The following is a 26814-nucleotide window of genomic DNA, read 5'->3' on the forward strand; positions in this document are numbered from 1 at the left end:
GGTCGCACAGAGTCGGACACGACTGAAGTGACTTAGCAGCACAATGACAGTATTAGAAGAAAATTCAAGACCAGTTGTCCATTCAATAATGAGACTTTTCAAATAAGACCTTGGTCCTTGGTAGTACAAACCACATATGCATCTTCTGTTTTGACCTTGAAGAGTTATAACAAGTATAATAATTAAGAGTTTAGACTCCAAAGCCAGACAGACCTGGATTGAAGTCCCAACTTTGCTACTTTTTAGCTGTGTGAATGTGGTCAAGTCACTCCATTTCTCTGTTTTCTCATGTGTAAAATGGGTTAAAAATAGTACTTATGTAGTCATTATAAGTGTCAAATGAGATGCCATGTGCTAAGCATGGTACCTAGCACAAAATAAGTGTCCAATAAATGTGAGGTCCCATCACAATAGATGGTTGATGGAGATATTATCAAGATACTTTTCAAAAGCAGCCTGTAAATACACTTCACATCATATACCTGCCATAATCCTGAGAATTAGGACTTCTTATTTTTCATAATTAAAGAAATCAGTTCAGAAAGGTCACTTGATTTGCCCAAGATCACACAGCTCGGGGACTGTCTTCTCGTTCACTTCTCCCTTTCACCACAGCAATCCCTCTGCCAGGCTGGTGTCTTTCCAGCCTATGATTAAGCACTTTCAATGGTGGAGAACTCACTACCCACTGAGGCAGCCCTAATAATCCACCTTCCAACAGCTGTAGCATGTTTATCCTATTGAGCTGGAATCTATCTGCATGCATATCCATCCATTGGTCTAACTCTGCCCTGAAGGGCTACCAGGATCAAATCTGCTCTTTCACATAACAGCCCTTGAATTTCCAAAGATTCAATATTGTAACTCCCACCAAATTCTCTTTCTCCAGCCCAACATCCCCAGGTTCTTTAGCCATTCCTCCTCCAGCACATGATGACAAATCCCCTTCCCACCAGGGCCTTCTTCTCTGCCTCAGGCCTGACAAGAGGCATAGACTATTGATGATGGAGAAGCTTTCATCCTGCCCCTCGAGGCTTGTAATACATTTATGCTTTCTCAGGATGACACATACTCTAGGAGTACTAAGAATTGCTGTCAATCTCTCTGGCATCATGAAGGATTCTGGCATTTCACCATATAATCTTTTTTCTTTTCCTCCTAAGGGGCTGCCTGCTTGAGAAAACTGTCATATTCTTCAGCCAAGAGGAGCCAAAGTGTTCTGAGGCAGATAAGCACACCTCTGCCATGGGGTTTCTTTCTAACACTTTTCTGATGCATCAGTTTGTGGTAAAAGATCTACAATAATCTGCAGTCATAGATACTGACCTCATCCCAGCTCCCAGGGCCTCAACAGCCTTAGAGAGAAGGAAAGCATCTTTGTCAGGATAGGCTAGGTTACGCTACAGTAACAAAGAGCCCTAAAATCTCTATGGCTTAAGCAATAAAAATCTATTTGTACTCAGGCAAAGTTCACTGTGGATCTGGCAACACCCCAAAGCAGTTTCCTTTTAAGCAGTGACTCATGGATCCAGAAGGTTTGCATTTTATAGCTGCACATCTGGAAGACATGGCTTTCAGGACACTGTGATAAGGGAACAGCCAGCTCTTAATTGCTTCAACCTAAAACCAGCAAGGGAAGAGCCCACTCATTGGAAAAGACTCTGATGCTGGGAAAGATTGAAGGCAAAAGGAGATGGGGGTGGCAGAGGATAGGATGGTTAGATAGCCTCACCAACTCAAGGGACATGAATTAGAGCAAACTCTGGGAGATAGTGGAGGTCAGAGGACCCTGGGGTGCTGCAGTGGATGGGGTCTCTAAGACACAGCTTAGCTACTGATCAGCCAGAAGCAGCATAGATCACTTCTGCTTATAGCCCATGGGCCAGAACTAGTCGCATGGCTCAACCCAACTGCAAGGGAACTGGGAAATGTGGGTGGGCACATGGATGTTCAAGGAGCGGTTAAGTATCCTGCCACACAGTCTTAGTGGTCCTGTGACCCTGAAACATCTCCCCCACATCAGGGTGAATCATCGTACACCAAGCTTTCCCACATCCCTCCCTGATGACTCACAGGCTCCTCGGCAGCCATGGTGTTTGATGGCTGCTGTCACCAGCGTCTCCCTCTGAGCCACTGCATGCTGATTTTAATTGGCAGCTACAGACAACTCCCTCTCATCTCTCTCTGCTGCCACTGAATTCCTTGAGGCCCTCATCAATTCTTCTCTGAACCCATCATCATAGGGCTGTTAACTACTTTCCATTCCTCCTCTGCCAAACCACCCTCTATTATCCTTTTAAAATTCTAATCTGAGTATATCTTTATTCTGCTTCAAATCTTATCATAGCCACTGTGCCAACAGGATATATACAATTTCCCAAGAACTGAATGAAAACAAACTTGCATAGACTGGTCCCAAGGACTCTTTCAGCCTCAGCACCCAGTGTCTCACTCCTGTGTTCCCTATGTTCAAGCCACCCCAAACTCACGCCCACTCTCCTAGGTGCCACAGCATGGTCCAAATGCCCCTTCCAATCTGAAGCAGCTGAAGAAGTTCTATGTGTTAGTCACTCAGTTGTGTCCAACTCTTTGCAATCCCATGGACTGTAGCCTGTCATGGAATTCTCCAGGCAAGAATACTGGAGTGAGTAGCCTTTCCCTTCTCCAGAGGATCTTCCTGACCCAGGGATGGAACTCAGGTCTCCTGCATTGGAGGCACATTCTTTACTGTCTGAGTCAGCAGAGCTAAAGTGCTATGGACCCTACAATACCCAGCTCAAGTAGCCCACCCTCTATGCAACATCTCCAGTTCTTCCCAGAGAGCTAGCTACTTCCCACCCTGAGTTCCAGATATCCTGTTAATGTGCCTCAATTATACTTCTCCATTGGTATGTTCCTCTCTTCTACCTGGTAGATTTCTTATTGGCAGTAGCCATGCCTTGTTCATCCCTGTATATCCAGGGGGTAGAATGTTTCCTGGCCCAGGGTATGTATCAGCCAATGCTGAGTAAGCTCATGCTACAAATTGCCCCACTCTATCTAATACTGCTGAGAAAGAAGTAATTCCTTCATATACTGCTACATTTTTATTCAAAAATAGGAAATGGAGAAAATAACAATTTTCTAGCTGACTGCCTGGGTTAGAGGTTTGAAAGGAGGGCATTAAACTCCCAGGAATTCCAGCCTCCTCAAGACCAGAAGCTCCAGGGGTACGACTTTGACTTTCTGGATTGTTCTAAGGTGGCCTCTGTACTTCATTTGGGAAATCCTATAAGGATGGGCTGAGAATGAATAGCTGTTTGATTAGTCCCATATTGAGCTATTTCAATGCATTGCCCCATGCCCTGAATGAAAGGAAAGCAGGTATGAAAGCCCATGTTATTCTGAGGAGGGCAAGGAAAGACTTAAAAACTCTCCAGAAAGCCTTCAGCACTGTAACTAAATGTTAATGTTTAAAGATATACCAATATTTCAGGAAGCCACTGGTACTGCCACACTAAAACTCATTCTAGTTTTGAAGAGAAATATTTGACTTGGAGGGATGGACCCCATGCTGGCTCCAAGATAAACTTTCCTAGTTCTCTCAGGCCAATTTTAATGCTAAGAGCAGCTCCATCAGAGGAAAAGTTCATTTTTGAGAGCCAAGCTGTGAATTATGCTACAGGCTGAGCTGAGCAGTTGGTCTTTTGCTGATGATGGCAGAAGCCTGAATATGATACAGAAGTAGAGGGGGGAGCCAGGGACATCCGAGGGGGATTATCACAGAAGGTCAGACTAATTAAATCGAGAGAAGTCACCAGAGAGCCAGAGCTCCCACACACGCCATCTTCAAATGCTCCGACACATGCAGGGTTTGATAAGAAAGAAAGAGTTGAATTGCCACTTTCATCTGCCTGGAAGGACAACAGTCAAACAAATAAAACTGTTTAGTGTTGGTTTAAGCCCAGGTGGGGAGGGAAGAATTGAAAGTGCTGCCAATTCCTAATTATGCAGTTGAATCACAAACAGTAAGTGGAAAGAGACAAAGTACAATTGTCTCTCTGCTTAGCCATTTAATGCGTGTTTGTTGAGCACCTACTATGTGCCAGGCAGAGCGCTGGGTGAGAGGGACAAAACAAATATGAACTGTTCCTTGTCCCCTCAAGGAACTCATAAATAGACAAACATTTATGTAATATTATTACGTACTGTGGTCAATGTTCCAACAGAGTCATCTAAAGACTGCACAGAGCACTCTAGGGCAGTCCCCAGTCCCTGGGCCATGGACTGGTACGGTCCGTGGCCCATTAGGAACCAGGCTTCACAGCAGAAGGTGAATGGTGGGTGAGCCAGTGAAGCGTCATCGGTATTTACATTACTGCCTGAGCCGATCAGATCAGCAGCGGCATTAGATTCTCTTAGAAGCGCAAACACAACTGTGAACAATGCAAGTGAGGGATCCAGTTTGCACACTTCTTATGAGAATCTAATGCCTAATGATCTAAGGTAGAGCTGAAGCAGTGATGCTAGCTCTGGGGAGGAGCTGCAAATATAGATTATCATTAGCACACTAAATGTAACGCACTTGGATCATCCTGAAACCATCTCCCGCCCTCCACGTCAGGTCAATGGAAAAATTATCACCCACGAAACTGGCCCCAGGTGCCAAAAAGATTGGGGACTGAAGCTCTAGGGGGGAGTCTGCCCAAGTGGTGTCAGGGCTGGTACCTTAAATGGGGCAACACATCAGCAAGTCCTTAAAACTAAGAATTCTCCAGGTGGTGAGTGGAAGAAAGGCAAGCAAGGCGGAGGACACAGCACGTGCAAAGGTCAGGAGGCTTGAAACTGGACATTTTCAGTGGCTTGGAAGTGCAGAGCAGGTGCGTGGAGTGCAGGCATGGAGCATAGACTCCATGACAAGGAATGCTGGAGGCAAGGTTGATATGGCAGTTGGGCATCAGACACTGAAGGACCTTGAATGCCATGCACAGGCATTTAGAATTCATCCTGTAGGCAACAGGGAGCCACTGAAGATTTTTAAAGGTAACATGATCCAAAATGTATAAGCGATTCCTTGGCCACAGAGGGAAGCTGGGAGAGACGTCTGGCAGTGGACCTCTTTCCAAAGGTGTTAACAACAAATGCCCCCAGTGATGCGTGCCTCCTCTTTCCTGCTCATCCTCACGGGGAGGATGCTGCTGAGAAGCAATTCCTAAGAACGTACTGGGTGTGGCTAGGACTGTGCTTTCACTGAAGGGGATCTGGGTAGACTCTGATAGGGAACTAATATCTTGCAAGCTGTGCAGTCCAGCCAAAAAAAAAAAAGACATAAAGATTAATTAATTTAATTAACCCATAGAAACAGGATAGAATGGTGGTTGCCAGGGGCTGAGGGGTGGGTAAAATGGGGAGATGTTTGTCACAGGGTATAAACTTGATAACAGATACAAGTTTGGGGTGCTAATGTACTGCATGCATGTCTATAGTTACAATACTGTATTACATACTTGAAAGTTGCTAAGGGAGTAAATCTTAAATGTTCTCAACACAAAAAAGAAATGATAGTTATATGAGATGACAGAGTTGTTAACCAACCCTATTGTGGTAAATGTTTTATAGCACATAAATGTATCAAGCCATCACACTGTACACCTTAAATTCACACAATATTAGATGTCAATTATATCTCAATCAATCTTTGGTGGGGAGTGCAAGAGGTTTCATAAATAGAAAGACAATTCATTGATTCTCTCTGTGCAGATGAATGTGCTAAATTCATAAAACATGACTTCAAAGCTCAAAAGATTCCTAAAGCTTTTGGTCTGTGTTGTGCTAGAACCTAAGTTTAAAATTCAGATGGATGTTTCACCTCTTCCCAGTCATAGTGACAAGGGAGGGGGAATGGCATTCCAGAGCGAACATACTGACCCTTCCTAAGTTCACAGCTGTTGGTAAAGTTACAGAACCCTAAGATGTCAGTTATTAAAGTGCTCTTTTGGATTATCCAGTCCAGGGCTCACCGATTGGTTTCACTGCATGTATAGGCATCATCTGAGAAGAGTGACTGCTTGGGGTGCTGGGGAGAAATGAAGTTATAACTGAGCCCAAAGGAGGAAAAAAAAGGCTGTGATCAAACTTCTTACATCTGCTGTGGACTCTGGAAGAAGAAAGGCAGCATGCCTCGGAGACCAAGGCATACTCCCTTGTTGTAATCAGGGAAACCAAGGCAGCAAAGTACTGGTCTTCTCCTTTGGACAGAAAGAAGATAAAACTGCTGCTAAGTCGCTTCAGTCGTGTCCGACTCTGTGCGACCCCATAGACGGCAGCCCACCAGGCTCCCCCATCCCTGGGACTCTCCAGGCAAGAACACTGGAGTGGGTTGCCATTTCCTTCTCCAATGCATGAAAGTGAAAAGTCAAAGTGAAGTTGCTCAGTCGTGTCCGACTCTTAGCGACCCCATGGACTGTGGCCCACCAGGGTCCTCCGTCCATGGGATTTTCCAGGCAAGAGTACTGGAGTGGGGTGCCATTGCCTTCTCCAGAAGATAAAACTAGCCAATCCTAAAGGAAATCAATCCTGAATACTCACTGGAAGGACTGATGCTGAAGCTCCAAAACTTTAGCCTCCTGATGTGAAGAGCCGACTCATTGGAAAAGACTGTGATGCTGGGAAAGATTGAAGGCAGCAGGACAAGGGGATGACAGAAGATGAGATGGTTCAGTGGCATCACTGACTCAATGCACATGAGACTGAGCAACCTCTGGGAGATAGTGATAAACAGGGAAGCCTGGCATGCTGCAGTCCATGGGTTCGCAAAGTCGGATACGACCGAGCGACTAACAACAAGGCAGCAAGGTAATTCGTCTAGTATATCCAGCTCACCAAGGTCCGACCCGGCCCTCCTGCCTTCAGTCTTGTATCCTGTTCTTCCCACCGTCTTCAACACATCAACTTCATTCTCTTCCTAGTTCTTGTTTTCTCATCAATTCACAAACTGAACCCCGTGTGACGCCTGCTAGCAATTCCCCCTTCCTGGTCCTCCCCTTCCAGGACTTCCTTTTTCCTTCTATAACAAGCTGGAAATTCAGAGTCCATAGCGTTCTACCTGCTCCATGGGGCCCCATAGGGAGTTCTGATTCTGGAACTTTCTGTCATACTTGAGCCATCCTTGGCTGGCAGGTTTTGGAGGTGACACATGTCACCTCCTTAACTCGAGCCCCTGTGCCTTTACCCAGACTGTCCCTTACTACACTTCACTAGTGTTTGAGTTGTAGCTGCTCCTGTGTTTCTAACCCATATGGTCCTTTAGAGAAGGGGCTGGGCTTTGCGTTCTATACGGTGCATAACACAGGGCACAAGATAAATATATGCGGAATGAGAGGCTGCAAGTCTCATGTTACTCTTTGGTACTTCAGAACTTCAGGACTAAAGTATGTGTTTTTAAATCTGACCAAGGGACTTCTCTTGGCTCTCACCCTTCCCTGGGGGCCTATGCATGTACCCTCTGCCTGGACCCCTCTGAACCCCACCCCTGGTATCCCCTGCTTCTCCCCCTATGATATCTCATCCCCCACCCCCGGGGAGAGGCAGGAGACTCCTTCAGTCTCACTGTGTCAGTCCCTCCTCTGTCTTCCCATGGAGCCTTCTTTGTGCTTCTGTTATACAACCTGCCCTGTTACACTGTGATTTCTTCTCTCTCTCTTTCCCACTCAACCAACAGCTCCATGGGAGCCACAGCCACGTCTCATTCATGGAATAGATGCTCAGTATGTGTTTGGTTCAGTCAGTCTTCCAGCAATTTAGAAAAGCCCCACCTCCTCACAGCTGCCCACCTTCCCTCCTACACACAGTTCCAGATTTTCACACATCTAGAGCCTCCCCAGAGCTTGCTTTGTGTGGAGCTAAGCACGTAGTAGGTATTCAATAAAAACTCGAAGGCTGATATGCATGTATCTCCTCCCTCCAAAATGAGGACATAACAGCACTTCTTAGCTGAAATCAAGAGACCCAGCTGGGGCCGAGTAAACCAGGAATAAGCTGCCAAAAACAGCTAAGCACACTCGTCCGTACAGCTGGCAGGCCAAGAACTGCTCACTCCAGCTCTGCCTCGTAGAGCAGGAGCAGTTTGCCAGGCCCTCCTCCCCCACCCCAGGAGCTGTTCCTCTTGCCCTCCGTGGAGATCCCAAATAAGGCAACCCAAAGCCAAGCTAGAGGAAGATAAAGGAGGAGCTCAAAGAAGGGGCTCGTTCCAGCTGCATGGTGCTGTGTGTTTTTAAAGGAGAGAAAACAGAATTAAAAGAATGCCTTTTCTCTTTCAGAGACAACCACAAGCAAAATTACCCAGGCTTTCCCACCTCCAGAAGATTTTTTTTTCCCCCTAATAGGACTTAGAACATAGGGAAGAAGGTGGGTCTTGTCTCATGGGCTTAGAGCAACTACATCTGATAAACAGGAGTGTCATCAGGGCTTCCTGGGCAGGCTGGGGAGGAAGGAAGGAAGGAGGGAGGGAGGGAAGGAAGGAAAGAAGAAAGGGAGGGAGGGAAGGAAGGAAAGAGGGAGGGCAGAAGGAAGGAAGGAGAGGGAGGAAGGGAGGGAGGAAGCCAGGGAGGACACATGCAATCGGCAGCTACCACAGGCCAGGCACTGTGCCAAGGGCTTTGCACGTGTCCTCTCCCTGAACCATGAAGACAGCCCTCTGAGGTTGGTATTATTCCTGTTTTAAAGCAGAGGGCACTGAGGCTTAGGCAAGCGCTGTGAGGTGCCCAAGGGTAAACAGCCAGCAAGTGATGGGGCTGAAATATAAGCCAATGTGTCTGACTGTGATTCTAACATGCTCTCTGCGGCACTGACCCGTCTCTCCCTTCCTTTGGGCTTTTCCCAAATCTCCAACAGGTTCAAGCTTTGCTTGACATCCAGTCACTCTCCCCACTTTCCGCTTGATGGAGCAGGTCTACACCCGCTGTGGCTTCTCAACATCAGGGGAACTGACTCAATACCCGCATGCGTGCATGTGTTTTTCACAAGGTCAGAGCTAAAGATCCATGGTGGGTGGGGATTAAGGGCAGAACCATCTCCACACGCCCAAGGCAAGTGGAACTGAAGCCACCCCTTATTTGAGCATTTATGTGAAGTTTCACCCTGTGCTGACGGGCTTCCTTCGGGTCCCTACCTAGTGCTCTCCACCCCAACCCCCCGTCCTCCCCTCTATCACAACACACTCGCAGTTTCTCCTCTTCCCTTTGACAGTCTGGAATTACTGTCACCCACATGTGTCCTTGTCCAGGGTCTATCTGCCCACCAGAAGGTGAAGTTCAGCCATGACAGAAGCAGAGCGGGCTGTCCAGGAGTTCTGAGTCAGACCAGCACCTCACCTTGGCTCAGTCCACAAGCCAAACCTGTCTACCTGGTGTGTCTTCCCACCACTCAATTCACTTGGCCTGAAAGAGATGCATGTTATGTATTACCTAGCACGAAGCTGGTCTCCAGCTGGGTATACAGTCTCAACTCTGCCGGCTTCTATCTCTAAGAGATTTCTCCAGAAGCATCTGCTTAGATCTCTTCTAGATCCTCGAAGAGGCACTGCAAAATAAGACAAGGCGTCCTCACCAAGGATGCCTGTCCTCCAGCTGCCCATACCTTCCTTCGGGTTGATGGAAACACTGCCTCATGTTCCCATGAACTGGTTCTTTGCCAGGCATAAGTATTTGGTTAAAAATTGAGAGCAGTTACTGGAATGCCTGTTAAAAGCAGGGCCTTGAACTTTTGATTCTGACCTTCAAACCTTTCTTTCTTATTGGAGAAACTAGAGATATTGAGCCATCTCTGCACTTGTTTCTTGTGGACAAGCCATCAACCCTGCTAACTCAGAGCTCATTCATACAAGTAATGGCTGGCTGGTCCAACATTATTTTAAAAACTCTTGCAATGGTGATTTCTGGGAGACCAATCATTCAGTCGCTCACCTATACCAAGGGGCAATGTCACACAGCAATAGGTTCCCACCCATCCCCAATCCTTCAGGCAACTTGCAATTTGTGAGCTTAGCTATCAACCCAGAGCTCCAAAATCTGTGTGTGGATGGAGTTAAACAGTTCCACCCAGTGCAGAAATCAGATCAGGCTGATGGCCACTGCTCCTGTCCTGTATCTCCAGGATGCTCTTTAGGATGAATGTCTTAAAATACCACTCAGAAAAATCTTACCCAGTCTGACCTTGTGTAAAGACCAAAAGCTGATCTGGGGAGAAAGTATCTCCATGACAAGGTCTCTCCAGCCCCAGACCATATGCCTACCTTCTGCTGCTCCATTTCTACACTTGTTTCTCTCCAAGCAGGGAAGCTGGGAGGTACAATCTCTGTACAAGATAATCTCTGGCATCATCACACTTGAGAAGCTGAAGAAGCTGTGAAGTCACCATCACCCATTCCAAAATCCTAAACCTAAGAGAAGCCAACGACAGAATTCTTGTGACATCGCAAAACAGATCAATGGTGGTGAAAATGCGTGACTCATACAGGTGCCATGGGACCTACCTCATTGATAAGTGTACTGTGAATTGTGTTCAGCTCAAGGCTTCCTCCCACAGTGGAAGAACCTCCTCTTCTCAGAGGCTCCATGACCCCATCCCATTCATAAACCAGAGCCTGAGCTTATGAATGAATCACACACAGAGCTGAGAAGTCTCACAGAGAGGACTCCTGACCCTCTGCCCTCACTCCATCCCCCCTACAATCTAATTCATCAAATCTGGTTACTGATTTCAAGTCTAACTTTAAGTTAATTTTGGATATACTACTTCTCACTCCAAAGTAGAAAAGAGCTGGAGTGCTTCCTAGTTAGAGGAAATAATCATGGAAGTGTTTCTTAGAGTTAATCAAAGGTACTCTTCTTTCCTATATTAAAATACGCAAAATTAAATTATACCAAGATTGGTCTTTATTCTTTTCATTCCCTCATAGGTTTGAGTTGTCACCTGAATGGTGCTCTATTTCTAAATAGCATTTCCCTCCCCAGCACACAAGCTATTTTATTTGTCTGGCTTACACAGCTGCCAGCCTCAGCAATGTCATACACCTGGCATTTCCACTCCCCCGTGTTTTCGCCTTTCCAGCCAAGAACTCTGGCCTTCTGTACCTGCTCCCCACTAAAGAACACTTTCTTCAATGTAACTTGACAACCCAATTCGATTCAATCCCCAAGCATTACATTTCCATTCAGTGCATTTGTACCTCTCAGTTCTCAATTAAGAAGGAAATATGGTCCATGTACCCCCTACATCTTACAGCAGGAAGAAAAATGTATGTAGCTGGATTAAATGAAAACTCCCAGCAAGCGAAGATTCAAAAGTCAGATCAGAAGGAAAGAGCTGCCCTTCTCTGAGTGTTTTCTGCCCCAGCCAAGTATTCCTTCTCCCTTGCCCCTCACATTGGGGGATTTCATACTTTCTTATGAAGGGGAAATTCAAGGGCCACTAGTTAAGTAGTTGAATTGCAACCCTGAGCCCTAACTCCAAGACACTACCTGTCCAAACACGTTACTGCCATTTACACATTTACCCGGAGGCTGATCTCCATCAATAGTTCTTTTGTTTGGAGTTTTGCAAACTCTGCTGTCAAGGCAGTTACCGTTGGCAGATGTGAATGACAGCAGAGTTGGCTAGCGTTTCTCTGACCTAACCAATCTGTGGATTCCTCCTGATTATGAAAAGTGCCTGAATGACACCTTCACTGGCCAGAAATCTGTGGGGCCTCTTCTTCCAACCCTCTCCTTCTCCCACCCCCTCGTGTGGGTCGCGTTTCAAGTGTTTTTGGTTACTGTGGCACATTGCCTGCAAATGTTAAATATTCAGCAATCTTTGGGCTCCTTAGTGCTTTTGTGCAAATAGGTCTGTGGCGTTGGAAAAAGAACAAGCTGATCTCAACGAAAGAGAGCAACATAACAAGCCAGCAGAGTCAACAGTTCAGATGAAGTTACAAAGGAAGAAGGCTGCCTAGTCAACAAGACGTACTATCTTTTGGGGAGGCAGGATGCCTGCGGGGAGGGGTGGGGGGAATGAATCCTTGCTGGGAAATGAGTCCTGCAGGGCCTCGGACAAATGTGAGAATCCCTAGATCTTGGTGTCCTCAAGAACAAAGAGATTGTACCAGTTTGATAGGGTTGTTTGTGAAGATTTAATGAGAGGAGGCATGTGCTTGCCTCAGTAACTGTAAACTCAGATTAGTAACTAAAACACACAGCTGAGGGGAGACCTGAAGATTATCCAGACTAAATCTCCATCTGCAGGTACTTCAAATCTGGATGTTCAAAAAGGGATGCATGTGCGTATGTTTTCTACACACACACACATACACACACACACACACAGTTAGCCTGTATTCTTTTTGTATTCCTTGGAATAAACAAAGATTACCATAATAACCAAACCAGTCAATCCTGAAGGAAATCAATCCTGAATATTCATTAGAAGAACGGATGCTGAAGCTGAAGCTCCAATACTCTGGCCACCTGATGCGAAGAGCTGACTCATTGGAAAAGACCCTGATGCTGGGAAAGATTGAGGGCAGGAGAAGGGGATGACAGAGGATGAGATGGTTGGATGACATCACTGACTCAATGGACATGAGTTTCAGCAAACTCCAGGAGATGGTGAACGACAGGGAGGCTTGGCGTGCAGTCCATGGGGTCAGAAAAAACTGAGTGACTGAACAACAACCATGATAATGGTAATACGGCTACCACAAATTGAGCCCTTACTACATGTCAGGCACTGTTCTAAGCATTTTATCTACACTCTTTTCAGGTTCACAGCAGCCTTTGAGGGGATGACAGGGTCCTAGTTCAGATTTGAGAAGAGAAGCAACTGACCTCTGAGTACATAGCAGTTATTGGCAGACCCCAGAGTTCACTATCTGGGCTGCCTCACGCCCATGTCCAGGTTCTTATCACTACGCTGTATGACCTTTCTTCTTAGAGAGAAAACCTGCTAAGTGTAAGTAGGAATGGGAGACCTGGGTTCGATCCCTAGGTTGGGAAGATCCCCTGGAGAAGGGAAAGGCTACCCACTCCAGTATTCTGGCCTAGAGAATTCTATGGATTATATAGTCCATGGGGTCACATAGAGTCGGACACGACTGAGCAACTTTCACTTTCACTTCACATTTGGGGCTTCCCTGATAGCTCAGTTGGCGAAGAATCTGCCCGCAATACAGGAGACCCCGGTTCAATTCCTGGGTTGGGAAGATCCACTGGAAACGGGATAGGCTACTCACTCCAGTATTCTTGGGCTTTCCTCATGGCTCAGCTGGTAAAGAATCTGCCTGCAGTGTGGGAGGCCTGGGTTTGATCCCTGGGTTGGCAAGATCCCCTGGAGAAGGGAAAGGCTACCCACTCCAGTGTTCTGGCCTAGAGAATTCCATGGATTGTATAGTCCATGGGGTTGCAAAGAGTCAGACACAACTCAGCAACTTTCACTCACTCACTCACTCATAAGTAGGAGAGGTCTGTCCAGTGCGGCCTCCTGTTTCCCAGATGCTGGGTCTTATGGAAAAACTGTTAAGCAAGCTTCAGTTCAGAGAGAGGGGCATTTCTCCTTGCTTGAGCCGCCAGTCTGTGCTTTCAACCAATGTGTTCCACTAGAACTACCCAAATCCCTGTCCTACTCCGTGATTCCCTCCCCTGTGTGGCAACAGCTCAGGGCTGCCCAGTCCAGGGGCATGACCTCTCTCCAGTTTGCAGAGACAGCAAACATACCCGGGGAACACGGGACACTCTCAAAGCACAGCCACACGCCAGGCCTAATTAGCTTATTTTTACCTACGCTGCTCCTCCCAGCAGGGTCCAATCCCTGCAGCCAAAAGGCTAAGAACCCGGCTGCCAGCATCTCTGCAGCGGCTTCTCAGAGCCTGTTCATAATTAATTTTATAAAGGGCCTTGGCTCCCCATCCCCATTCCATGTGCCTGATTCAGGTGAGATCATGACAGTAATCACTGCCAAAGCTCTATCCACTGGAATAAGTATGTGCAGTGCCTGCAAGTGTGCATGTGTGTTTATGTGTTTGTGTGTATGAGAGAGACATAGTCCTCAATATACCAAGAAGCAATTGATAACAAATGAAGCTCTCGTGCTTTTCAGATCCTGGATTGGCCTGAAATTCAGGAATATATCCAACTAATTGGGTGCTCTTGTGTGTGTCAGACACTGCCCTCTGCACTGGAGATGTAGAAATGACTCAGACACGGGATCTTGGTCCTTGAGGAAATTACCAACAAAAAGAGCATTTATACATGTCAATGACAAGACAGGTAGTCAATGCTGTGAGAGGCATCAGGACAAGCTGCTACATAACCACAGAGAGGGAACGTCTCACTCAGTCTTAGGAGGTCAGGAAGACTTCCTGAAAGTCATCAAAGCCTCAGATGCACAGACCCTGGCACAATATATGCATTCAACAAATATTTTTAGATCAAATAAGGTGTCTTCTACATTGACTGAAAGTATCTCTACACTGACTCCCTGAAAACCTATTAAGAATTACCTAGGCATATCTGTATCAGCTAGGAATGCTTTCACCTACATTAAATAGCTTAACTAGGGGGTCTATTTTTTTTCATATAATAAGAAATCCAAAGTTGTGGTACATAATAGAATATTACTCAGCCATAAAAAAGAACAAATTTGAGTCAGTTGAAGTAAGGTGGATGAACCCAGAGTCTGTTATACAGGGTGAAGTGAGTCAGAAAGAGAAAAACAAATATTGTATATTAATGCATTTATACGGAATCTACAAAAATGGTACTGATGATCCTATTTGCAGGAATAGAGATGCAGAAGTTGAAAATGGACTTGTGGACACTGGGAGAAGGGGAGGGTGGGATGAACTGAAAGAGTAGCATTAACATAAATGTGTAAAATAGACAGTTAGCAGGAAGCTTGTGTATAGCACAGGGAGCTCAGCTCAGTGCTCTGATGGTCTACAGGAGTGGATGGGGCGTAGGCAGGAGGAAGGCTCAGGAGGCGGGGATATATGTACACGGAGGGCTGATCGCCTTGTACACCAGAGACCAACACAACGTTGTAAAGCAATTATCCTCCAATTAAAAAAAAAAGACATCCCAAGACAGGTGGCAGTTGGTATTGGTCCAGCATCTCAATGACTTCAGAAATGACATCTCTGTCATTCTCTTACTCTTTCCTGCACGGTCACAAGATGGTTTCCATAGCTCTAGACATCACCTCTACCACCAGAGCACAAAAAGAATGTAAAGCATGCCATCATTTTGGCTTCTCTTTTTAAAGAAGATCTTTCCCTGCCAAATCCCTCAGCAGGTTTCGCTCACTCTTTGGCCAGACCTTGCTACATGGCTACCCTAGCTTCAGAGAAGCCAAGAAAGTCACAACTTTTAGGCTTCATGGTGAAGATAAGTAGTGTCTTTTTGCATCTGGCATATTTCACTGAGCATAATGTCCATGTTGTAGGATGTGTCAGAATCTCCTTGCTTTTTAAGACTGAATAATTTTCTGCTCTATGTATGCATCATATTTTATTTATCTGTTCATCCACTGACATAAAGTCCTACCTATTTTTATGTCCCCAAAATAATGCTTTCTCCCATAACCACAACAATGTAGCCCTCAGTAAACTTTCTCAGTATATCCACCATCTCTGTGAGAAGTAAGTATCTGTTTTAGGCTACTGAGATTCTGCATTTTCTATTAATCAAAGTCAAACCTAATCTTTAATAATATACCTCATTTTTCAGATGAGTACATTCATGGTACCTACCTCTGAGGGCTGATAATCAGACAGTATGTAACTGTGTAATCATACCACTTGTTAACATACTTCTATACCAATCAATAAATAGAAGTTACCTCAACCCCCCGAGTGGCCCTGCCTCCCCCTTAATCCCTCAGAACTCCACCATCACCTTGTAATGAAATGGTTATTGCTGGACTAGTTGTTAAATGCTTTTAATATCCACGCTACTCTTTTTTTTTTTGGTCGTGCCACATGGCAAGTGGGATGTGGGATCTTAGTTCCCTGACCAGGGATCAAACCCAGGCCCCCTGCAGGAGAAGCAACGAGTCCTAACCACTAGCCAACCAAGGAATTCCCCTATCTACCCTACTTCTATCCCAAAACTTGTGATAATTAACTGAGACATTATAAAATACTTCGCCTAGTGCCTGTGTGTGTGTGTTAGTCGCTCAATTGTGCCTGACTCTTTGCAACCCTATAGACTGTAGCCCATCAGGCTCCTCTGTCCATGGGATTCTCCAGGCAAGAATCCTGAAGTGGCTAGCCATACCCTTCTCCAGGGGATCTTGCTGACCCAGGGGTTGAACTCGGGTCTCTTGTATTGCAGGCAGATTCTTTACTGTCTGAGTCACTAGGGAAGCCTAACCTAATGCCGAGGACCTGGTAAATAGTAAGTATTTTCACTCTTTTTAAATTAAAATTATTATGACACTTATGCTCCATATATCACTTTTTGAAAGAAGTTTTGGGGAAAACATTCTGTCCAAAAAACTGTTTACATCAGCTCAACTTCAGGCAAGTTGTTCCCCATCTGAGACATCAGCCTCCTCTGCAATGAGAGAAAGGATTTGTTGGAAGCCAGCTGATGGGGATTCTGCCAGGTGGTGGGAGGCCCTGGGGGACAGGGGGTGGGAGGGGATGGTGGAGGAAGAGGGGGGCACGAGCAGCTCAACATCTTCACTCAAAGGGCTCCGCTCCTCCCATGAACATAACTGATTTCTCCTTAGCTTTCTGTTCTAGTTTGGTCACTGTCTACACCCAGGGGAAAAAATATGAAAAATTAAAACAATTTAGAACTCACTGATTTTGCTTCAGCTTTTTAAGCAGTTACAGTTAGTGGTTTGGTTGGTTGGTTGTTTTTTCAGTGAGAAATTTTTCTCACCTCTTGCACGACATCCATGCACCACCCATGTGCACTTCATAGTACAGTGTTTAATTTCATCCATCAGCAACGCTGATCCTCCTCACTTGTTTGCCTAAGAAATGCCCAAACCATCGGCCTGGTTCAATGTTTTTCTCTCAGCCAGTGGTCCTGACGGTTACCCCACCCCTGCCTCTCAGAACAAGGACTCAGCTTGTGTCCCAAAAGAGACCTTCAATTCAAACTTGAATCCGCCTGGGCTCATCTTGGCTGAAACCGTGGTTTCCACACCTCTCTCTCTCCCTCGCTCTCTCTCCTTCTGTGCTGCTGATTACAATTTTAAAATTTCCCCAAGAGGTAAGTCAAATCAGTAGGAGAAGACATGTTACCAAAATGGTTTAGGGCGGGGAGTCTGTCAAGCAGTCTGACCAACCAAAAATGCCGTGTGCCAGTGAACACATCAGGGTGGCCTTGGTGCAATAAGAACAGAGGACCTTGGGCCTGGGGGTGTTGTTCTTCCCCCCACCCCCCCCCACCCCTGCCACATGGCAGTAGGGCATAAAGTACAGTGGCCGAAAAAAGAACAGGGAGCCCAAAGTGATCTGATAAGGAGCCGGGCCCACCGCGGAATCTTAAACAGAGAGGGAACATGATCAGAATAGTGATGGGGACTCCGCTGCATGGGCTGGCGGAGTGGAGAAGGAGCGAAGAAGAAGGAAGGACAACCAGGGCAGACACTGCCACCGACAGCTGAGAAGCAGCCGGAGCCTGACGGATGTCGGGCTACAGCAGGAAGAGGTGCAGGTGGGGCCGGGAATCTGCAGAGGAGAAACTGCAGGGAGGATGGGGATTTGATGATTGTCTGAACCTGGGGGTGAAGTCCCCGGAATCGGAGTCAGAACTGCCAGATGTGACCCAGGAGGAAAAAGAAAATGACAGTGCTAGGGCCCAAATCCAGGCTCCCAGAAAACAAGCGAATGGAAGGGTAAAGCCTGACATGAGAGGAAAGCAGCACAGAAGCTCTCTGAACACAGGCCTATGGGAAAACAGTATTATGCTGAAGTCTGGAGCAGCAAATCCAGCCCAACCCCAGGATATAAACACAGCCCACAAGGTGACAGAACAAAAAATGGATAAATGTGACCAAGGCTTGCCTTACAGCTATTGGGGTCCTGAAGCCAGCTCTTAACAGGAATGTTGCCCAGGCTTTATTAAAAAATAAATTATATAAACTTACAAGTAGACAAACTATATTAAAAACAAAGGTGAAGACTATTTAAAACTTATCACATGCTAATTATTTTACTACATTTTACTGTTACTATGGGGTTCCCAGATTGTGCAGTGGAAAGAGTCTGCCTGCCAATGCAGGAGATACAAGAGATGTAGGTTCAATTCCTGGGTCAGGAAGATCCCGTGGAGGAGGAAATGGCAACCCACTCCAGTATTCTTGCCTGGAAAATCCCATGGACAGACGAGCCTGGCGGGCTGCAGTCCGTGGGGCCGCAAAGAGTCGGACAAGACTGAGCATCATGGCTGTTACCTCAATCTATGCCCCTGAGGCCACTGGCGTGTGTTAGACCAACAGTGTAGAGATGCTATGGATGGTGGGCTACTGCACATCTCCGCCCAACTCTGGGTTTGGTCATGTCACATGAGCACTCTGCAGTCATACATGGTGGGATTATTTGTGCCATGGAAACTGGCAAGTGCTCTCTATGGATCAGCTCTTCCAGGTCAGGACTCTGGAAAGCAGCCGCCTGCTAAGCTGAGAGCTGGCCTCTCTCCTTCAAGTAGGGCCACTTGACTTTGAAGTGCCTCCCTCACCAAGGCGATACTCAGGCCGTAAAAGTCTCTTCCATCCATCTTCCTTACCACCTCTGGCTTTTGTGATGCTAGGCCTGGGATGGCACCTAGACCTCAAATGCCCTGCATTAAAGCTCTTGGTGTCCTCGGGATCTCCAAACTCTATCCAACTCTGGTTGTTTGAGGAGTCTTCTTGAGACTTCCCTGCTGGTCCAGTGGTTAAGACTCTGCACATCCATTGCAAGGGACATGGGTTTGATCCCTAGTCTGGGAACAAGGATCCCACATGCCATGCCACACCTTGCAGTCCAAAAAAAAAAGAAGAGCCTTCTTTAGGGCAGCAGTACATCTTCTGCTGTTACCCAGGCACCTACAAAGATGTTAGCTTCGGGGTTAAATGAAGTTCCCAGAGATATGTTGTCAGGGTCTGCCAGAATCCTATGGACAATCCCCAACCCATGCCTCATCAGTTCACATCAAACAGGTTTCTGTCAAGACACCTGGCTAACTATAATATAAGGACAGAGGAAGTCACCGAAAGGGAGCTGACTAGGCCTTTTCAACCCACTCCAGTATTCTTGCCTGGTTCCCCAGGCCTGGTTCCCCATGGACAGAGGAGCCTGGTAGGGTACAGTCCATGGGGTCACGAGTCAGACACGACTGAGCGACTAAGCACACACACGCACACACGTTAAGTGGAGTGTTCTAGCCACATGAGAGGGTGCTGGAATCCAAGCCCCTCTCTCCAGCCCCCACCATCAATACTATCCCCTCCACTCAGACCCCTTCATCTTCCCCACTGCCCCGTTTCTGTAACAAAGAGGCAGAGGCAGCTCGTCTCCCTGCTTCTGTTTGGCACCCCTCGGCCCATTTCCTCTGCTCTCCAGACGACAGACACCAATCCACCCTAGACATGTATCTGACAGAAGCACACTGCCTTCGGCTGACAGTCCAAGGATGGGGTGCCAGGCCCTCCAAATCCGGCCTTCGTACCCTCTCCAGTCTCTGCTCTCAGCAGCATCCCCTGCTCCCCTCTCTCCTTTCCCTGCTCTCTCCACGAGGCCTCTCTCCACTCCTGGCCTTTGGCCCATCCTCAGGACTCAGCTCAAGGCTGGGTCGTGGGCCTCTCTCAGGGCCCCCCGTCTCCTAGGCTTCCTGCCATCATGGTACCAATCACACAGTATTGCCACAATGCCCTTTCCTACTGAAGCCATCAAACCCCACATTGCATGCCCCACAGCCAGGGTAGCATCTTACTTATGGCGAGACCTTATTCCAGGCATTTTGCTTGGCTTGGCACACACGGAAATGTTTGAAGGAACAGATGGATGATATCAGAGCCTTGGTGTGCTGGCACTTACAAGTATGTAGTCTCAAGGGCGAAAAGGTCAGTGGTTTAAGAGCACAGGCTCTGGAGGGACTTGGATGCATATTTCAAACATGTGTGACCTTGGGACTACCCCTGGTGTAAGTGCTTGTAAGAATTGTCTATGTATTAACTCATTTAATCCTCACAATCCCTCTATGAGGAACACACTGTTGTGGTTATTTATTTTTTTTAACAGAAGAGAAAACTAAGGCATGAGAACCATTAAATAACTTGGTAAGTAGGAAAAACAGGATTTCAAACCTCACACTCAACCCCTAGGCTTTACTAGCACATCAGTAGCTTAGCACAAGGACAGACATGCAGGAAGTGTGTCTTGTTGTTGTTGATCAGTAGTTAAGTCAGGTCCAACTCTTTGTGATCCCACAGGCTGCAGCACGCCAGGCTTCCCTGTCCTTCACTATCTCCCGGAGTTTGCTCAAACTCATGTCCACTGAATCCATGATGCCATCCAATCATCTCATCCTCTGTATCCCCCTTCTCCTTTTGCCTTCAATTTTTCCCAGCATCAGGATCTTCTCCAATGAGTCAGCGCTTTGCATCAGGCGGCCAAAGAATCGGGCTTCCCTGATGGCTCAGATGGTAAAGAATCTGCCTACAATGCAGGAGACCCAGGTTCCATCCCTGGGTCAGGAAGATTGCCTAGAGAAGGAATGGCTATCCACTCCAGTATTCTTGCCTGGAGAATCCCATGAATAGAGGAGCCTGGTGGGTTAGAGTCCATGAGGTCCCAAAGAGTCAGACACGACTGAGCAACTAATATACACACACATACATACACAGGTCTATTGCTAAGTACAAACAAAACAGAATTTCTGTTTTGGGAATTGCTATAGACTGAAGTCTTGTGTCCCTCCACTCCCAAGAAAAATTTGTATACTACATTCTAGTCTCCAGTGTGATAGTAGGAGGTGGTGATTTTGGAAGGTGATTAGATCAGGAGAGATGAATCCTCATGAATGGGATTAGTGTCCTTATGAGGGGGACCCAGAGAGCTCATTTATGCGCTCCACCATGCAAAACTGTAGCAAGAAGACAGCCATCTATGAATCAGGAAGTGGGCCTGCATAAGACACTGATTCTATCAGTGCCTTGATTTGGGACTTGCCAGCCTCCAAAATCCTGAGAAACAAATTTCTGTTGTTGACAAGTCACACAGTCTATGGTATTCTGTTTTAGCAGCCCCAATAAACTAAGAAAGGACTTTTTGTTACAAATTATTTTGAATTTACATAATTTCCAAAAGCAGATCTGCTGTATAACTATTTTAGCCTTGATATCATGGGGGAAAAAAGCTCCAAAACAGTAACAGTCATAACATAAACACACACACACACACACCTCCCTCAAACCATTATTTATAACTGGAAAAAATTTCCTGATGAAGTCCAATTCATACTAATTCCATACAGGGTTTTGTTTGTTTATTTGTAGTACAGACCATTAGTTGCTTGTTTTATACTCTGAATTACTAGGGTTTGAATTACTAGAAAAGCTATTACCGGCAAATAGGGTTGGCAGACTGACTTCACCAGACAGACCTGAATATTTGCATTTTCTGGCTTTTGTATGCTTAAGTTCACAAACTAAAGTCCTCATCAACAAGCTTTTTACATTTGAATAGATTACAAAGTGTTTATAGGTCTGAGTCCTTCCAAGACAGTAGTTAATTGGCCTCACAAAACAACAGCAGGAGAGTCTCATTATCCTGATTTAACAAAGGAAGACACTTCATCCTGAGAAGTTAAGGGACTGGATCCAGGCCCGAGCACTGAGTCTAATCATCATTGTCATCAGCATCATTATCGTCGTCACTAATTTTTAACATGCTAGGAGGGCACTCCAACAATCTGTCCTTGTCCTCCAGGAGCTCATAGATTAATAGACCTTTGATGGAACCATTTCTCAAAGAGCCAAGTAGGTAATAAAACATAAATATATATTGAGACTCATACTCTAATGTCTCAGACCTCTATTCTTCATTAGAAGCCAAACAGACCAAATCCAAAAGCCATGGGGAGGTCAGCCCTCTGCTGGGTCTCGGTTTCCCTATCTGCAGTAAAGAATTCGTATTCCCTGATCATGCCTTCTTACCTAACGATCAGCTGGCACACTTAAACAGTCAGATCCCCAGGTCCATACATCATAGGTCTAAAATGGGCCCAGGATCAGAGCCTTGGGAAAATAATGTTTTAACTAAGGACGCCATAGAGGACAGGATGAAAGCTTTGGGGCTAAATGTGTCCAAGGCATCGTCATTGTTCAGTGTCACTCTCACAGCTGCTGACCCAGAAATATGGATTATTTTTAGAAGTTTGGACAAGCCCAGAGCCTGACTTATCTCATAGTACATAGAACTGAATTCAACTGAGAACGCTGAATGGCAGTGATCACCGAAGTAGGGCCATGATGAGATGCTTTTTCTATAGGGCAGTCTATACAGTAGTCAGGAGAGCATAAAAATGAGGAGTGGGCCAAACCAAAGAGCTTGGGCTCCATGACCTCAGACAAGCTACCCACCTCCTTAGAGCCTCGATTTCCTCAGCAGTAAAGAGCGTTTAATACACAGCACAGATAAACCTTGAAAACCTTATAGGAAAGCAGCCATTCACAAAAGACTACATATTACATGATTCCTTTTGTATGAATGTCCAGGGTAGGCAATCCACAGAGACATAGAGCAGATTAGTGGTACCAGGGGCTGTGAAGAATGGGAGTGATTGCTTTAATGGGTACAGGGTTTCCTTTAAGGGTAATGAAGATGTCCCAGAACTGGATAGCGGTGCTTGGTTGCACAGCCCTGTGAATGTACTAAATTCCAGTGAATTGTACACTTTTGTTTGTTTGTTTGTTTTTGGCTCTGCCACACAGCTTGCACAACCTCAGTTCCCCGACCAGGGACTGAACCCAGGCCCTCAGCAGTGAAAGTGCCATATCCGAACTGCCAGACCACCAGGAACTCCCAGTACTTTAAAACAGTGAATTTCATATGTGCATTTTACCACAATTTTTTAAACTGCAATTAACAATAACTTGCCTCCACCCTCTCCCCTCATGCAGACATGAGGAAGTCAGTGATAACAGGAAGTGTCCTTCAGTCTGGAGTTACTGGTGTCTAAGCATCTTAGAAGCAGACTGATTGCCTATATCCCCATGAGGGTATCTCCTCTATAATCTGATTCTCCACTTGCATTACCTCATTCAATCTTTTCATCTTTTAAACTGCCCATACAGGAAGCCAAGGCTCAGAGCATCTCAGAGCTTGGAAGTGGGTGGCATAGCCAGATTTGAATACGGTCTGACACTAAAACCTGAGCTCTATAATCATACACTATCTCCTAACAGCAGTGATATTAATTTTTTTATAAGTATACACATACTTTGTGTACATTTTACACTTTACTAAAGGCTTTCAAACCCTTTCCCTTTATTCTCATCACAACCCTGTGGAGTAGGTGCCATCTCCATTTCACAGATGAGGCGAAATAAGGTGTTTTGCCCAAAGTTACTGGCTGGATCCTGAGAGTCTGTTCCTCTTCTTCCCCTGAGAGCAGTTTCCATGCAGAGTAATTAGATAATAAACAGAAATAGGGTAGGTCCTAGGAGATCTTTCTAGATCAAGCATATGGAGGAGAAAAGAAGAAAGCCTTTGTTTGGGGTTTGCTTTATTTTTGGAAACCCTGTATCGCTAGTCCAATATTTTCCCATCATATATGGAAACGTTGACCCTCCTAAGTCCCTAGCTGAACAAATGCATATTAGCTCAGTTAAATGCACATTTCTTCCTTAAGAAAAACCCCAGGGGAGGAAGTATGCTCAATCTGATGCTTACAGCATCTGAGAAAGAGCAGAAGAAAACAAGGCAATAGACAAGAAGCTCTCAGAAGCATGCTATATTAAGATTTCTTTCATTAAACTAAAATTTATTGAGCATCTACTACACCCCAAGCATGGTTCTAGGCAAATTTGGGACTTCCTTGGCAGTCCAGTGGTTAAAACTGCACTTTCACTGCAGGGGCCATGGGTTCAATTCCCGGTTGGAGAACTGAGTGAGGCATGGCCACAGAAAAAAATGATATAATAGCAGACAAAGTCGGAAGAGGTACTTGTAGGACTTCGTGAACGTTCAGATTCCCAGGGCTCTCTATCCTAAGATGGAACCCTACTATCAGAATGTTGAACAAGTCTGTCAGGTATTTCATGGGATCCAACAAGTTTGGGAAACAATGCCCTGGAAGGCTTAGAAACTCTACACAACCCAAATCTCATACCTCCCAAGAACTAATCATTTCACACAGAAACAGTACAGTCCTACAAGGCATTATGAAGCCCCCACTATAAAATGTAGGGCTTCCCTGATAGCTTAGTTGGTAAAGAATCTGCCTGCAATGCAAGAGACCCCAGTTCAATTCCTGGGTTGCAAAGATCTGCTGGAGAAGGGATAGACTACCCACTCCAGTATTCTTAGGCTTCCCTGATGGCTCAGCTGGTAAAGAATCTGCCTGCAATGTGGGAGACCTGGGTTTGATCCCTGGGTTGGGAAGATCCCCTGGAAAAGGGAAAGGCTACCTACTCCAGTGTTCTAACCTGGAGAATTCCATGGACTGTATAGTCCATGGGGCTGCAAAGAGTCGGACACGACTGAGCGACTTTCACTTCACTATAAAATGAAACCAGTTGTCTATACCATTTGGGAAGCATTACCTTCTCACAGGATTCTGCCCCTTTTAACAAAAATTCAAAAAGAAAGAAGACACACTCTCTATGTGTTTGTGCTCTGAACCATCACCATCAAATCAACTTGAAAGAATTTTGATCCCACAGAAATTGTGCTGCTGTGCTAAGCCCTGCAATGCCAAGTTAACCAGAAGGCATTTCTCTTGTAAGGCCATGAACCTGGGTGTACCTCTAATACCTTATAAATAAATAATGGACATAAAAATAGCAATAATGAACTCAGAAAAATACTAGCTAATTTACACCATAATAGAAATACCCAGGGATCTTTAACAACTGAAGGACGGATGCCAGCCTCCCTAATAAGTATACCAAACCATATTATTCCACATGTAAGTGTAATTTCTAAATTGCAGTGTGTAATTCAGAAGGGTGTATGCTCTCTGAAAGGCAAAAAGTATTTATATGAACGCTATTACTCAGCTGCATCATCCCCTGATGAGAAAAATCAAAGAAATTATTGGAACAATGTATTCCTTGAGACCCAGGAGCAAAATGTTTCAGAAAAAGGCTGTCATTAACCTTTAGGAGATTGTGGAGATAAACCACTGCTCTGTGCCACGTGAAGCACACAGAGCTGTGAGCCTTCCTATGAATGCTTTCCCTCTTGACACCCCTCAGGGGCCAAGAGAGCTGCCAGTGCTAAGCATGTGCTGTGCTGTGCTCAGTCACTCAGTCGTGTCTAACTCTTTGTGATCCTATGGACCATAGCCCACCAGGCTCCTCTGTCCATGGGATTTCTCAGGCAAGAATACTGGAGCGGGTTGCCATTTCCTCCTCCAGGGGATTTTCCCAACTCAGGGATCAAACTTCTGCCTCCTGAGTCTCCTGTATTGGCAGGCAGATTCTTTAGCACTGTGCCCCCTGGGAAGTCCCTACTAAGCATCTGTACCCCAAAAAGAGCCCTGCCCCAAGACTGGCCAAGACTGACTGACATAGATAATGATGGAGTCAGCTGATGGGGGTCACCACATACTAGAGTCAACTTCCCAAAACCCAAATCTGATGTCCTTCGATAAAACCTAAGTTCCTAATTTTAGCACACGGGATCCCCCCAAAATCAGCCGCTACCTACCTCTGCAACTGCATCTTTAGCCCGTTTCACTCCTCTTTCCCTGTCCCCTTATTTCCTTACTTTACACCTCACATTCCAACAATTTTAGAATATTTTGAATCTTCTGAACAGTGGTTCTCAAATGGGGGCAATTTTGCCATACACACACACACACACACACATACACACATACACACCTGTACATTCAGAAACTCTGATGACATTTTTGATTGTCACAAGCAAAGCGAGCTATTCTAAGCATCTACAGGTAGAAACTGGGATGCTGCTAAACATCCTACTGTACACAGGGCAGTTGCCCACAGGAAATATTAATCCAGCCCAAAATGTCAATACTGTCATTGTTGAGAAACTCCTCCTTGGTAAATTGCATTAATGGCCCCAAATTTTCATCTGTCCCTCTCTCTATTCCCTCAGCCCTTTAAGTTTACTATGCTCACCCATCATGGGGAGGGCTTCATTCACTATCCCTTAACTCTGAGCTCGGTCATGTGATCTGCTTTGGTCAACTGAATGTAGCAGAATTGACAGAGTACATGTTTCCACTTGTTCTTTTGCACCTCTTCTGGTGCTGTGATCAACATGCTGGAGGTTTAGTACCAGAAGGAGAGTGAGAGAAACGGAGCCAGTTCTAAATCTAGGCTAAATCTTCCAGTATACTGGCAAACTCATGAGAAATGATTATCATTTGAAACCACTGAGTTTTGCGGTGATTTGTTACACAGTGATAGCTAACTATTACACATATATGCTCTTTCATGCCTGTGTACATGCTGTTCCCTCTGATTAGGAAACCCTCTACCCTCTCTTATCTTACTTGGAAACTGTTACTAATCTCTCAAAATCCAATCTGAGTATCCCCTTTTCTGGAAAGCCTTCTTGGATTCCCTACAGAAAAGTAATCTGCCCCTCCTCCTCAACACACTTTCACTGTT

The 26814-nt window shown here is 45.7% G+C and overlaps 1 long non-coding RNA gene across 1 annotated transcript; it reads left to right on the plus strand.

Moving 5' to 3' along the window:
• The first annotated feature begins 6755 nt into the window (after positions 1 to 6755).
• LOC123331548 lies at positions 6756 to 11146 on the plus strand. Its single transcript, XR_006548240.2, has 3 exons — positions 6756 to 8385; positions 8872 to 9003; positions 10312 to 11146. It is a non-coding gene; the product is annotated as an uncharacterized LOC123331548 (long non-coding RNA).
• The last annotated feature ends 15668 nt before the right edge of the window (positions 11147 to 26814 follow it).

Source organism: Bubalus bubalis, chromosome 24, assembly GCF_019923935.1.
Source record: "Bubalus bubalis isolate 160015118507 breed Murrah chromosome 24, NDDB_SH_1, whole genome shotgun sequence".
NCBI lineage: Eukaryota > Metazoa > Chordata > Mammalia > Artiodactyla > Bovidae > Bubalus > Bubalus bubalis.